Below are 15,748 nucleotides of genomic sequence, written 5' to 3'. Positions count from 1 at the left end.
GGGCTCTGGGCGCGCGGGCTTAGGTAATTGTGGCACGTGGGCTCAGTAGTTGTGGCTTGCAGGCTCTAGAGCGCAGGCTCAGTAGTTGTGGCACACGGGCTTAGTTGCTCTGCGGCATGTGGGATCTTCCCGGACCAGGACTCGGACCCATGTCTCCAGCATTGGCAGGTGGATTCTTAACCACTGCGCCACCAGGGAAGCCCTGATTATTGGTCTTTTTCTCCAATGCTTAGTTCCTTGCATGGTTGGTGCTGCGTAAATGTTGATCGTGTTGGAAGAGGTGGAAGGAAAAGGAGTGGAGGGGGGCTGAGTGGAGTGTGGCTCCCTGACCCTGCATGTGGCTCTTCCCCTTGCTTTACAACATGACACCACCTCCCACAGTAAATGGCCAGGTTATCAGGCCAGGCCATGGGGCAGAGAATGCATTGTCCTCTCCTCAGGCTCTTCAGTAGCCGTATCAGCTCTCCTGGAGAACTAAGCCACAGTGGGCGAGCTTGCTGCTACAGAAGAAACCCCATGTTGTTCAGGCTGCTGTCTTTATTCCTGCTGCGTGTTTTCACCTGGCCCATCCTCTTCCTTCCAATTCTGTCTGTCCCTCTGAGCTCCTGATGTCCTACCTCCATGGGACTTTGCTTTTTTTTTTCTTAATTGAAGTTTAGTTGATTTACAATGTTGTGTTAGTTTCAGGTGTACAGCAAAGTGATGCAGTTACACATACGTATATATATTTTTTTCTTCAGATTCTTTTCCCTTATAGGTTATTACAAAATATTGAGTAGAATTCCCTGTGCTATACAGTAGGTCTTTGTTGGTTATCTGTTTTATATATAGTAGAGTGTATATGTTCATCTCCATGGAGCTTTTCCTGATTACCCCACTTCTAATGCTCTTTCCTTCCTTAAAATTCTAGAGTCGTTACATAGACCGTGCAGTCTGCCCAGGCCGAGTGATTTTACTGCCTTATTTTGTTCTCTGGTTGTTTCTGGTTAAGTTGTTGTTTCCTCAGTTAAATTGTGAGCGTGAAAGAGTCAACTCCATGTCCAAGGTCGCAGCAACCATCAACCAAGACAGCTGGTTTATCTTCCCTTGTGGCCTCTGTACTTTCAGGCACATCTTCCTTTTGCTTTTCCTTAAATGCCCTGACCATTTCTGGTGACCAAGTTTTTATTTATTTACTCATTTATTTATTTTTGGCTGCATTGGGTATTCGTTGCTGCGTGTGGGCTTTCACTAGGTTGCTGTGAGCGGGGGCTACTCTTCGTTGTGATGCACGGGCTTCTCATTGCGGTGGCTTCTCTTGTTGCGGAGCACGGGCTCTAGGCATGCGGGCTTCAGTAGTTGTGGCACGCGGGCTCAGTAGTTGTGGCTCGCGGGCTCTAGAGCGCAGGCTCAGTAGTTGTGGCTCGGGGGCTTAGTTGCTCCACGGCATGTGGGATCTTCCTGGACCAGGGCTGGAACCTGTGTCCCCTGCATTAGTAGGAAGATTCTTAACCACTGTGTTACCCAGAGAAGTCCCTCTGGTGACCAGGTTTGTTCCAGCATATATCCAGAATAAATCAGATTCAGTATGAAATTTATATATGTGAACACAGATAATACAAATCACTTAAATGGTTATATCTGTGTTACAGGTAATTCTAGGTGACTATATATATATATATATATATATATATATATATGTAATTATGTGTTACATTTAACTATACACACACATAAATATATACATATGTACATGTACATCAAGACTAATATCTGAAAGGGAGTTCTGTGCCTGAGCCACCAATGCTTCATGTGTGTACACAACTTTCTCTTTATTTTTTTTAAGCTTCTCATCTTCCTGGCCTCATTTTCTTTTCTTTATTTAAACAAGTTTATTTTATTATTTATTTATTTGGCTGCACCGCGTGGCATGCGGCGTCTTAGTTCCCAGACCAGGAATCAAACCCGTGCCCCTGCAATGGAAGCATGGTGTCTTAACCACTGGATCACCAGGGAAGTCCCCTGGCCTGATTTTCTTTATTTTCTTTTTTATTTTTTTGGTTGTGCTGCATGGCTTGTGGGATCTTAGTTCCCTGATCAGGGATCAAATCTGGGCCCCCTGCAGTGGAAGCCTAACCACTGGACCACCAGGGAATTCCTGGTACATGACTTTTAAAAGTGCCCTCCCATCCACTACTCTCTTTTATCCCCACTGCATTTGTAAGGTAGGAGGACCCGTGGTTGTGGTCCTTAGATTTGAGAACTGAGGCTCTGAGAAGCTCATGGGTTTGCCCAGGGTCACACATCTAGTACATGACAGCAGGACTGAATCAAAACCCAGGTCTTCTGACTTCAGTGTTTTTTTCCATGATGCTACTCGGCCTCTTCTCATTTGACTTTAATCTTATCTTGGGCTTCCTTCCAGGGTACACGCTGTGCAAGGCTCTCGAATTCCGAGCACCAGAGTCCTGCAGGTGAGCAGGGCTGCCAGACGCTGTGAAGCTTTGGCTTTTAAAAAGAAAAATATTTATTATTTTTGGCTGCATTGGGTCTTCGTTGCTGCGTGTGGGCTTTTCTCTAGTTGCGTCGAGCGGGGGCTACTTTTCGTTGCGGTGTGCAGGCTTCTCATTGCGGTGGTTTCTCTTGTTGCAGAGCACGGGCTCTAGGCACGCAGGCTTCAGTAGTTGTGGTGCACAGGCTTCAGTAGTTGTGGAGCGTGGGCTCAGTAGTTGTGGCTTGCGGGCTCTAGAGCACAGGCTCAGGAGTGGTGGTGCACGGGCTTAGTTGCTCCGCGGCATGTGGGATCTTCCCGGACGAGGGCTGGAATCCATGTCCTCTGCATTGGCAGGTGCCCCAGGGAAGTCCGAAGCTTTGTCTTAAAACTGCCTCCAGCTCACACCTGCTGCTGGACTGAGTGCCCCTCAGAGCCCCCCAGGGCCCCTCTCTGCAGCACCTTCCGCTCCAGGTTTGCCTTTTTAAGGAGCATCTCTTCCCTCTTTCCTGGTCCTTCTGCCTGAGGCTTAGGAAGATCTGCCACCTGACAGACTCTTGCATTGTGACGTCTTTTGTCCTCCCCCGGCCCTGGAGTTGGTGGAGGTGCTGATGTCCCATGCCCACCTGAGCCAGCTCTGCCTCTTTCCTTTTGACCAAGGTCCCTGCTCTTACCCGTCTTTTTTTATTTTTTTGGCGACACCTCAAGGCTTGTGGGATCTTAGTGTCCTGACCAGGGATTGAACCCAGGCCCCAGCAGTGAAAGCACCAAGTCCTAACCACTGAACTGCCAGGAATTCCCTTACCCTTCCTTCTAATGAATGTTTAATTAACTTTGAATGACGGTCTTATATCTAAAATGCTATTAGTCAGCTTTTTATTGCCTGCCATTGCCCTCTGATTAAAGAAATAACTTATTTTTCCCTTTTGCCCTTTCAGAAATTAGATAACAAGTAGCAAAATCATTTGAAACCATTTTAAATCCCATTTAATCACAAGGATGTTGTCTTAACTTCATCATCAGTGAAATACTGATAAAAAGGCCACGCTGTTGGATGGGAATGTTGATCTGGATTGTAATGGGATAATTGTATTTAGGTAAAACCTTTCATCCAAGTACTTCAAAGGCCTTCACCTTGTTTAATAGTTATTATCAGGCCCTGAAGAGTGACATCAGTATACCATAGTCCTAGATTGTGTGTGTGTATGTGCACATTTGCGTATTTATTTAGCATTTTGTTTGTTTTCCTAGGCTCACCATAGAAAGTTTCAGGAACCTAACTTTTGCTGTGGATTTCATTAAAAAAAACGATACCTAAGGAATCGCACACATAACTTGGCTTTGTTGCATGGGATTAAGATGTGAATGGGGTTACAAAATAAAGAGAGACCGCTCTGGAGCCAGGAGGGTGGAGCTGGGGGATGAAGGAGCAGTGACTAAAATAGAGGCTGAAGAGATACCCTTCCCCAAATGCCCCCAGTCGTGAGATAGGTTTCATCCTTGTTTGCTCTACTAGGTGGGTTCACGTAAAAATGATTCTGTGAACAAGGTCTTGGAGAGAAGATAATTTAACAGAACTTTTGAAATTCAGAACAAGCCTGTGTCCTGGCTGAGGGAAAGGTCCCTATCCCTGCAATCACTTTGAGGCTGTTGAAGCAGCATCTGGATAAAGGGATGGGTTACTTAAGAGAAGAACCTTTTAGAGAAAAGACTAGCAAAGATTTTTTTTTCACCCCCCACACCGTGTGGATCTTAGTCCCTCAACCAGGGATTGAACCCGTGCCCCCTGCAATGGAAACATGGAGTCTTAACCACTGGACGGCCAGGGAAGTCCCCAAAAGACTAGCAAGCATGGCCCACAGGGATGACCCAGTGCTGGCCCCCTTCCCACATCTTTCTGCTGTTTGGTTTTCGCATAGCAGCTCATTTAATGCTGCAGGATCTAACTTATAAGGTGATTTTTAAAAATCAATGTTTATGTTTTCCTCTCTCTAACCCCCCCCCCCCCCCCACCCCCCCCCCCCCCACACACACCCCGCGCGCCAAAAGAAACAGTTCTTTCCTATTGGGCTCCTTTCTTCGTCTCAGCGGTTCATGCCTCTTGACTCAGCAGGGGGAGACAAAGTTCCAAAGACCCTGCCCGCTGCACCTGTCAGCACCAGAAAGCCACATGTGCTTCATTTCATCATGACTTTACATCCGTTGGTTTTGAAACCCTCCTGGCTAGTTATTCTCTCAGAAGTTCTCGGTCCCCCCACCTGGCAGCCTTCTGTTACCACTGGTGATGCCCCACCTGTTTTACTGAAAGATCAGGATTATCTGGAGTTTCTCCACTTGGGCATTTCTCTGTTTTGCACAGGAATTGATGCCTTAACTTCACTCTAAATTCCATTCCTTTTGATTAGCTTCTCTCCATCTTTTTTTTTCTCGTCTTTCAATCCTCCAGGCCTCTCAGCTGAGACCTTGAACCTTCCCTTCCACACCTTGCTTCTACCATCCCCCTACTATGAATAGTAACCTGTTCTCCAAATGGATGGTCTTCCCACGCGCACCTCAGCCATGCTCTCCCTGTGAGGCTCTCGTTGTTAGATGTGCTCCACTGAGTGAAAATCTTTGTTTTTTTTTTAATTCATTTATTTTATTTGTTTTTATTTTTGGCTGCATTGGGTCTTCGTTGCTGCGCGCGCACTTTCTCTAGTTGTGGCGAGCAGGGGCTACTCTTCGTTGCGGTGTGTGGGCTTCTCATTGCGGTGGCTTCTCTTGTTGCAGAGCACGGGCTCCGGGTGCGCGGGCTTCAGTAGTTGTGGCACGTGGGCTCAGTAGTTGTGGCTCGCGGGCTCTAGAGCGCAGGCTCAGTAGTTGTGGCGCACGGGCTTAGTTGCTCCGCAGCATGTGGGATCTTCTCCGACCAGGGCTCGAACCTGTGTTCCCTGCATTGGCAGGTGGATTCTTAACCATTGCGCCATCAGGGAAGCCCCCTGAGTGAAAATCTTACAGTGTCTTCCATTTGTCCTAATTCTTCCAAAGTAACACAGATATATATTTTCTCTTGATATATTTGGATACAACTTCCCTCTTTCCCTTTCAGCTTTTTATGCTTCTAATCTTAAATTTTTATTGAAGCTATTCCCCCAAGCATTGCTTTCTGATCAAAGCTGGCCGTCTCTGTTCTTTACTTTTGATGTCGTTAACTACCTTCTTATTCTTTGAATTCCACTTTTGTCTCCATTTGATATCTCCTTTTCGTCCTAATCCTCAGTCATAAGAAAACTCTCTAGACAAAATTGTTTCATCTTCTGTGTTCCAGACGCTCTCGTTCATACCCTATTTTTAGCTTTGTCATCACTCGTCCACAAAACTCTAGAAAGTCAGGACTACCTTCTAATCATTTTGAAAAATCCTCTCATACAGTGTCTGGCAAGTAGGTGGTAGAACTTAGTTAATGTTTAATTTTTCTCTGTTCCAGTTCCAGTACTTCTTTTACACAGTTCGCTGTTTCATATTTTTCTAAAACCTCCCAATGACTACCAATTTTTTCTCTCTAGCCCCAATTTGTTACTCATTTTCCAATCTTAAATTGCCTTGCGATCACCAGGATGTCCTGCTGGCAGCCCAGTGTAATAGAGTTCATTTTCTCACCCCAGTCCCTGCAAACCCACTTCCCACAAAACTTTCCTAGTGGTCTTTGTTTAATAAACTGCTTGAAGCATTTTTGAGTAAACTTAGGCATCAAGGCACATTTTGATCCTTATTCATTAAGTAGCTCTCTCGCATTACTGGGCCCGGAGTCTCCACTGTGCCATAATTCTCACATTTTCTGGGTTGTCCTTAACTGTCAGTGGCAACGCCATCTTCTCCAGGCCCCCAGCCTTAAGGATACTTGTGGATACATCTTTTTCTCTCTCCTTTGTCCTCAGCCTCCAGGCGTTGCTGATTCTTTCTCGCTTGCTTTTCTAGCTCATCTTTCTTGTTGATTTCTAAGCCATTTTCCTCTGCCTGAATTATTCTCAATGGCCTTATTTTTGGTGTCCCTCTTCTAGGCTTCCCTGCTCCAGTCTGTGCCATGCTCAACTCTCAGAATAATCCTGTTAAACAGTATTTTTGTGGTGTTATTCTCCTGCTTATATATCAAAAAGGACTTTCTTTCCTGGATTAATGTTGAGATCTTGCATGAAGCCTCATCTCTAGCTAGAAAATCGGGGATACCAGAGATCTGAGGGTAAGTAGTAGTGACACCTCTCTTCCACTGATGTCTTTTTTTTTTTTTTTAACCATGCTGCGTGGCTTGTGGGATCTTAGTTCCCGGACCAGGGATCGAAGCCGGGCCCCCTGCAGTGAAAGTGCAGAGTCCTAACCACTGGACCACCAGGAAATTCCCCTCTGATGTCTTGTTTGTGAAAGTATTGAACACCGCTCTTTCTTTGTATTTTTTTTAAATAACAACTTTATTGAAATATCATTTACACATATATGTCACCCATTTAAAGTGTACAGTGGTTTTAGGGATAGTCATGGGTTTATCTAATTTTAGAACATTTTCATCACCCCCAAAAGAAACCCTGTACCTCTTAGCAGTCACTCTGCATTCTCCTCTCTCCCCGGCTTCTGGCAACTAGTGATTTACATTCTGTATCTATGGATTTACCTATTCTGGACATTTCGTATAAATGGAATACAGGGTCTTTTGTGATTGGCTTCTTTCACTTAGCATAATGTTTTCTAGGCTGTTCTAACTGGGTTTTCTTAGATCCTGTATTTGTCTGTTTGGCGTCCATTCATCAGGCCAGCTGTCTTCATTGTATCATCTTATTCTCTGTATTCTTGATGCTCTGGCATTTGTGGGCTCGCTGCCCCTCCCAGGACTAGCCGGCTCTGAGAGATAGGAAAGGGCTCACCCTGTAGCACACTTTTCGTATGCAAACGATCCAGTCCAGAGCTCACACCCCGAACCAACCAGGAACCAACCACGTCCTTTATCAAACTCTCACACACCAAGCTAATCTCTCCCCTGCCCTAAGTCAAACGAGGGCCAGGTGCCAAACAACTAAGAGACAGCCCTTCCCAAAGCCTGCCAGAATTATTCAGACTAGTCAGTCCTAAACTCTTTGCCCTGCCCTGCTTTGCCTTTCCTGCAGAAAACACAATAAAGGCTCTGGCTCAGGCTTTCCCTGGCTCCTTCCTCCTCCTGACCCAAACTGAAGCTTCCCCGTAGGGCCCGGTGGGTGTGGTGTGCTCGCCTTTCAGGCACCATGAGTAATAAAACTCTTTCAATGGCACTGACCTCTCCTTGTCGTCACTCAGTCACTTCCATAAGTTAAAAATCTCACAGGTACAATTGAGACAAAGGCTCATTTCTGTTGTCGCATGTTCCTTCCTTTCTATGACTGAAGTATATGCATACACCACATTTTGTTTATTCACTCATCAGTTGATGGCCATTTGGGTTATTCCCACGTTTTGACTATTATGAATAATGCTGCTAGGAGCATTTGTATATAAGCTTTTATGTGGATGTATGTTTTCGGGTCTCCTGGGTGTGGAATTGCTGGGTCATATGGTAACTATAATTAACATATGGAACTGCCAAACAACTTTATTTATTTTTTTAACGTTTTCATTGGAGTATAATTGCTTTACAATGGTGTGTTAGTTTCTGCTTTATAACAAAGTGAATCAGTTATACATATATACCCATATCCCCTCCCTCTTACGTCTCCCTCCCACCCTCTCTATCCCACCCCTCTAGGTGGTCACAAAGCACGGAGCTGATCTCCCTGTGCTATGCAGCTGCTTCCCACTAGCTATCTGTTTTACCGAACTACTTTCTGAAGTGGCTGCACAATTTTACAATCCCACCAGCAATCTGCGAAAGTTCCAATTTCTCCACGTCGTCACCAGCACTTGTTATTGTCCGTCTTTTTAAAATTTTAGTCATCCTAATAGATTTGAAGTGGTGTCTTACTGTGGTTTGATTTGCGGTTCTCTCTAATGACTAATCATGTTGGGCATCTTTTCATGTGCTTATTGGCCATTTGTTTGTCTTCCTGGGGATGTGTCTCCTTTGTCCATTAAAAATTGGGTTATTTGTCATTTTATTGTTGTGTTGTGAGAGTTCTTTACATATTATAGATATAAGTCCCTTATCAGATATATGATTTAATATATTTTTCCGATCCTGTGGATTGTCTTTTCACTTTCTTGCTGGTATCCTTAGAAACAAAAATTTTTAAAATTTTGATGAGGCCAAATTTACCTGTTTTTTCTTTTGTCACTTCTGATTTTGGTGTCATACATAAGCTATCTTTGTCTAGTCCAAGGTCATGAAGATTTACTCGTAAGTTTTCTTCTAAGACTTTCATTATTTTAGCTCATATATTTAGGCATATGATCCATTTTGAGTTAATTTTTGTATGTAGTATTAGATAGAGTCCAAGTTTTATTCTTTTGCATGTGGCTATCATTATCCTGCTGCATCATTTGTTGGCAAGACTATTCTTTCCCCATTGAATTGTCTTTTTAAAAAAATTATTTATTGATTTTATTTATTTTGGCTGTGTAGGGTCTTCGTTGTTGCTCATGGGCTCTCTCTAGTTGTGGTGAGCGGGGGCTGCTCTTCGTTGTGTTAGATCAGTTAGGTGGAGAGTATTGCCATCTAATAATATTAAATCTTCCAGTCCATGAATATAGGATGTCTTTCCATTTATTTAGGTCTTCCTTAATTTCTTTTTTTTTAATAAATTTATTTATTTTTGGCTATGTTGGGTCTTTGTTGCTGCACAGGCTTTCTCTAGTTGTGGCGAGTGGGCGCTACTCTTCATTGCGGTGTGTGGGCTTCTCATTGAGGTGGCTTCTCTTATTGTGGAGCACGGGCTCTAGGCACGCGGGCTTCAGTAGTTGTGGCACGTGGGCTCAGTAGTTGTGGCTTGTGGGCTCTAGAGTGCAGGCTCAGTAGTTGTGGTGCATGGGCTTAGTTGCTCCGCGGCATGTGGGATCTTCACGGACCAGGGCTCGAACCCGTGTCCCCTGCATTGGCAGGGGGATTCTTAACCACTGCGCCACCAGGGAAGTCCTGGTCTTCCTTAATTTCTTCCAGTGATGTTTCATAGTTTTCACTGTACAAATATTGTACTTTTTCTGTTACAGTTAAGGGTTGTTTTTGTTGTTGTTGTTGCTATTGTAAATGGAATTGTTTGCTTAATTTCAGTTCATGTTGTTCATTGCTAGTATATAGAGATACGATTGATTTTTGTATATTGACCTTATATCCTGCAACCTAGCTGAACTTCTTTTTTTTTGTTCCAATAATTACTTTGTGAATTGCTTAGGATTTTTCATATACAAGATCACATCATCTGGGAATAGAGATGGTTTTAATTTTTCCTTTCCAATCTGGATGCCTTTTATTTCTTTTTCTTGCCTAATTTCCCTGGTTAGAACATCCAGTACAATGTTGAATAGAAGTGGTGAGAGTAGCCATCCTTGTCTTACTTCTAATCTTAGGAGGAAAACATCCAGTATTTCACCAGTAAGTATGTTAGCTGTGGGTTAACAAAGAGCCTCTTGCCTTTTTGTCATCCTACACTATCCAGTTTCTCTTTCTACTCTCTAACTTTACAGCATAGTGGAAGGAATGTGAACCTTAGAATCAGACTCGGGTTTGAATTGACTGTTTTATTAATTCTACCAGGAAATGTTGAGTGTTAGAGACCAGTGAATAAAAGCAAATCCTTGCCCCCAAACTACTGCTAATACAGTGAGAGAGACTGTCGTATGGGTTAAATCTTGCAGTGTGATAAGTGCTGTGATGTGGGTATGCTCAGAGCAGTGAGGAGTACAGAAAACGGGTCCTTGGGAAGATTAGTACAACCTGAGGTTATGATGCCTGAATTGCTCTTGAACTGTAGGAGATGGTCTTGGAAGAGAGGAAACATGTGCAGAGAAGGGAATGTGGCTGGATTCTGTGAACCACAGGTAGGTCTGCGCGGCTGGGGATGGAGTGCTTGCAAGTGAAGGGCCAGAGATGATCCTGGAGTTAGCCGAGCTGTCTCATCAAGGGCCTTGCAAGCTTCTGAAGGCTTTGTGAGGACTGGATTTGTGTGTTAGACCACTTGGGCAGTAGGGAAAGAGATGGACTAGTGATGGGTGAGACCATGAACAGGGAGACCTGGAGACAGGAGGTTATTGTGTAAGCAGGGGAGAATTGAGGGCCTAGAGTAAGGATGGAGGAAAAGAGTAGAATCAAGGAAGATTCAAAGGTAACCTTTTTTTTTTTTTGCGGTACGCAGGCCTCTCACTGCTGTGGCCTCTCCCGCTGCGGAGCACAGGCTCCAGATGCGCAGGCTCAGCAGCCATGGCTCACGGGCCTAGCCGCTCCACGGCATGTGGGATCCTCCCGGACTGGGGCACGAACCCGTGTCCCCTGCATTGGCAGGCAGACCCTCAACCACTGCGCCACCAGGGAAGCCCTTAAAGGTAAACTTAATAAGGCATGCTGTGGACTTCCCTGGTGGCACAGTGGTTAAGAGTCCACTTGCCAATGCAGGGGACACGGGTTTGAGCCCCGGTCCGGGAAGATCCCACATGCCATGGAGCAACTAAGCCTATGCACAACTACTGAGCCTGTGCACCTAGAGCCCATGCTCCACAGCAGGAGAAGCCATGGCAATGAGAAGCCTGCGACCGCAGCAAAGAATAGCCCCTGCACGCTGCAACTAGAGAAAATCCACGTGCAGCGATGAAGACCCAACACAGCCAAAAATAAATAAAATAAATTTATTAAAAAAAACAAGGCATTTTGCAATTGACTGTGAGACGTGGAGGTGGATTTGGAGAGAATGATTCTTGGGTTTCTGATGTGGTATCTGGGTTGATTGGTAGGTTACCTGAGATTCAGTTTCCTCATCTGTAAAATGGGAAAAATGCTTCACAGATAACAGTATATTCAAGTCTCTGAGCACAGGCATGTGGTTGGGACTCAGTAAATACTTATCCTTTTTGCTTTGCCCCATTTTGTTTCTGTTTTTTCCATTCTCTAAATGTAGGTCTTCCTTTGGTTCTACCTTCAGAATGCTTTTCTTTGCTGTGTCCCACAGTTCCCACTGTCACCCCCATGCAGATGACCCCCAGATTTCTCTCTTCACCCTGATCTCTCTCATAAGTATTTTTGACTGTGTTCTGAGCATCTACATGGCCTCTTAGCCCTTGCAAGGGGGAACCATCCCCCAAATCTTCCTCCTCCTCATATCCATAGGCCTTTTTTTTTTTGCGGTATGCGGGCCTCTCCCATTGCGGAGCACAGGCTCCAGACGTGCAGGCTCAGCGGCCGTGGCTCACGAGCCCGGCCGCTCCACGGCACGTGGGATCTTCCTGTACCGGGGCATAAACCCGTGTCCCCTGCATTGGCAGGCGGACTCTCAACCACTGCGCCACCAGGGAAGCCCTCCATAGGCCTTTTAATGGCACTGTCACTTCCTCAGCCACTCTGGCTTATAAATTCATCTTCTCTAGTGGAAAAAGCACATCTATCTCTGGTGGTTCCTAGTTTCCCAGAGTCTTTTTTTTTTTTTTTTTTTTTGAGTGGGGGCGGCCCTGCATTGGGTCTTTGTTGCTGTGCACGGGCTTTCTCTAGTTGCGGCGAGCAGGGGCTACTCTTCGTTGCGGTATGCAGGCTTCTCATTGCGGTGGCTTCGTTGCGGAATGGGCTCTAGGCACGTGCGCTTCAGTAGTTGCAGCACGCAGGCTCAGTAGTTGTGGCACATGGGCTTAGTTGCTCCGTGGCATGTGGGATCTTCCTGGACCAGTGCTTGAACCCGTGTCCCCTGCATTGGCAGGTGGATTCTTAACCACTGTGCCATGGGGGAAGCCCTTCCAGAGTCATTTTGACGTCTCTCTCTCATTTCCTCACATCCAGTGAAAATTCAGGCTCTGTTTACTCACCTCTGTAACGTACACGTTTCCTTTCGCATCCCCATTGTTACCACCATCTTTCATGCCTTCATTACTCCCACCTGGACCAGAACAGTAGTTCTGTGATTTCTCTCCCTTTTGATCCATCCTGACGGCAGCTTCCAGACTGAGCTTCTGGAGACTCTGATTCGATCCTGACTCTCACCCTGTTGAGGATCTTCAGTGAGATCTGCACACCCGCTGGGTCAAGCTGAGCTTGCAAGCTTGTCGTTAAGGTGCTGCACGTCCAAGCCAAGTGTGCCTCTCCAGCTCTGTCTCCCTACATCCTTGTCGAAAACTGAGACAGTTTCCTGCACCTTTGGCATTACCCCTGTGTCTTCCCTTTCGGGAACTGTATTGTTCTCCAAGGCACAGTTCATGAATCTTGCCTGCCTTTCATCAAACCAGATAATTCTCCTTCCTCATATCCTGTAGGACTTTGTGCTTACTTTTTACTTACTTTTTTATTTTATTGAAGTATAGGTGATTTGCAATGTTTCATGTGTACAGAAATGTGATTCCGTTATATACATATGTACACACACACACATACACACACATACACTTTATCAGGTTCTTTTCCATTATAGGTTATTATAAGGTATTGAATATAGTTCCCTGTGCTGTACAGTAGGTCCTTGTTGTTTATCTAGTTTATATATAGTAGTGTGTATATGTTAATCCCATACTCCTAATTTATCTGTCCCCTCCCTCCACCGATCACTATCCCCTTTGGTAAGCATAAGTTTGTTTTCTATGTCTGAGTCTATTTCTGTTTTGTTTTTTTTTAACTTTTTATTTTATATTGGAGTATAGTTGATTAACAATGTTGTTAGTTTCAGGTGTACAGCAAAGTGATTCAGTTATACATATACATGTATCTATTCTTTTTCAAATTCTTTTCCCATTTAGGTTCTTACATAATATTGAGCAGAGTTCTCTGTGTTATACAGTAGGTCCTTGTTGGTTATCCATTTTAATTACAGCAGTGCATGCATGTCAATCCCAAACTCCTGAACTATCCCCTCCCCCCACCCTTCCCCTTTGGTAACCATAAGTTCCTTCTCTAAGTCTGTGAGTCTGTTTCTGTTTTGTAAATAAGTTCATTTGTATCATTTTTTAAGATTCCACATATAAGTGATACCATATGGTGTTTGTCTTTCTCTGTCTGACTTCACTCAGTAAGATACTCTCTGGGTCCACCCATGTTGCTGCAGATGGCATTATTTCATTCTTTTTTATGGCTGGGTCATATTCCATTGTATATATACACACCATATCTTTTTTTTTTGGCCACGCCGCATGGCTTGTGGGATCTTAGTTCCCTGACTAGGGATTGAACCCATGCCCCCTGAAATGGAAGCACAGAGTCCTAAACACTGGACCACCAGGGAATTCCCAATACACCACATCTTCTTTATCCATTCATCTGTCCATGGACATTCAGGTTGCTTCCATGTCTTGGCTATTGTAAATAGTGCTGCGGTGAACATTGGGGTGCTGCATGTATCTTTTCGAGTTAGTTTTCATTTTTTCCGGATATATGCCCAAGAGTAGGATTGCTAGATCATATGGTAACTCTATGTTTAGTTACTTTGTGCTTGTGTAAAATGATTTGTGTACATATCTTATCTCTCCTACGAGATTTACTCTCATTGAGGGTGCCTCCTTCATCTCTGTAACACCCACGATGCCCTCCCTCATATCCAATAAATATTTGTTGGGGGATATCCTACATTTCTCATCTTCCTGAAGCATGAGCTTTGCTTTTCCAAATGCCCATCCCCAAAGGTCTGTGACACAGGCAGTGGTGAGAGGATGAAGGACGACTGACTTTTCCCTGTGGATCTTATAATTTAATACAGAGTAGTATGGGGATATTACACAGACTCTTTCTTATTTAAATTCCTGGTAACTGAATCCCATAGCATTTGGTGAGTTTGGTATAGTCTATACAGCACTTAACTCTTTATATGGCTTGCATGGATGTAAGTCATCATGGGCTGCATGGGAGCTAGAAAGATGGAGAAATTAATCCAAGTGCTGTGCAGTTATATAGAGCTGTAGGCACCAGTCTGATTTTTCCTTGAACAATTTAGAACTTAAATTTACATACTTCTCGGGCACTTTCAGTCAAAATAAATAGCCAGGTGGTTCATTTGGAAAATTCTGCAAGGTATGCCCTGCCCTCCCCTGCTCCTCCCTGGAATGGCTTCTCAGCAAGGCCACCTCAGCTGGGCTTGGATGGAGGTGGCTCTCTGTCCTAGTCTCCTATCGGTGATTTCCAGGAACTGAGAAGGGATGCAGGAAGAATAGAAAGCATTAGATAGTTTGTCTTGGGCTTTAAAAAAACGAAAATACTCAGTTCCTATAGCACTCGTCTCCTGGCAGCCAGACAGGGAGGGAGAGAAACTGTGAAGGGTGCCAGGGTGCCAACAAGAGCATCCGTGTCCTTGGCAGCACTCAGAATAGCAGTCAGGCTCTCAGTGATTCATCGCACGCAGGCCTGCCCACTCGTGGTCCAAGTGGCTGAGCATAGGGTGAGTCAGGCCTCCCGCGGCTTCCTCCCCGACTGCGATTCTGTGTCCTCCCCAGTCTCGCTGGGCTGGGAGCGGAGGGGAGGCCCGTGATGCAGGAGGCCGTGCCTGTGAGGAGAGGGTGCCTGTTCTGGACTGTTCTTCCTGAAGGGTTTCCTGCTCCTGTCTGCACTAAGCCCTAGGGAAATTTGGAGCAGAAGAGGAATCCTGATATTTGGAAGAGAGGGTAGTTTAGGGGCCTATCTAAAATCGGGGCCACTTTGCCCCACTGAGCTGAACAGTGCTCCTACATTGACCCTACAGTAGTTCTCATTGTGATGTCCTGCCCCTGTCCAATTGGATGGGCGTTCTGTTCTCTTGCTTTGTCCCAGTCTCTTCTCTTCATTCTTTTCTCTGTCCCCTTGCTCAGTAAGAATTATATGTATTTATGAAATCACAGCTGTTGGATTTTTCCTTCTCAGGATAGTTTTTCAACCAGGTGCATCCACATCTCTTGGCTGGTCCTCCCCTATCCTAGTCCTAATGGAGAGAATAGCCCAGCGTTCTCAACACCAATCCTCCAGTGTGGACCCAGGCCCAGAGTTCACCACCTTTGTTCCCCTTTGACCCGCAGCAGAATCACTAGTTGAAAAATCATCCTAATGCCACGCAATGCTTAAAAATGCATCCTTCTGGGCTTCCCTGGTGGTGCAGTGGTTGAGAGTCCGCCTGCCGATGCAGGGGACACGGGTTCGTGCCCCGGTCCGGGAAGATCCCACATGCCGCGGAGCGGCTGGGCCCGTGAGCCATGGCCATG

The sequence above is a fragment of the Monodon monoceros genome, unplaced genomic scaffold (genome assembly GCF_005190385.1).
Source record: "Monodon monoceros isolate NGI ecotype Baffin Bay Population unplaced genomic scaffold, NGI_Narwhal_1 Super_Scaffold_2, whole genome shotgun sequence".
Taxonomy (NCBI): Eukaryota; Metazoa; Chordata; class Mammalia; order Artiodactyla; family Monodontidae; genus Monodon; species Monodon monoceros.
The sequence above is the reverse complement of the archived record's forward strand: the minus strand, read 5'-3'. Positions refer to the sequence as shown.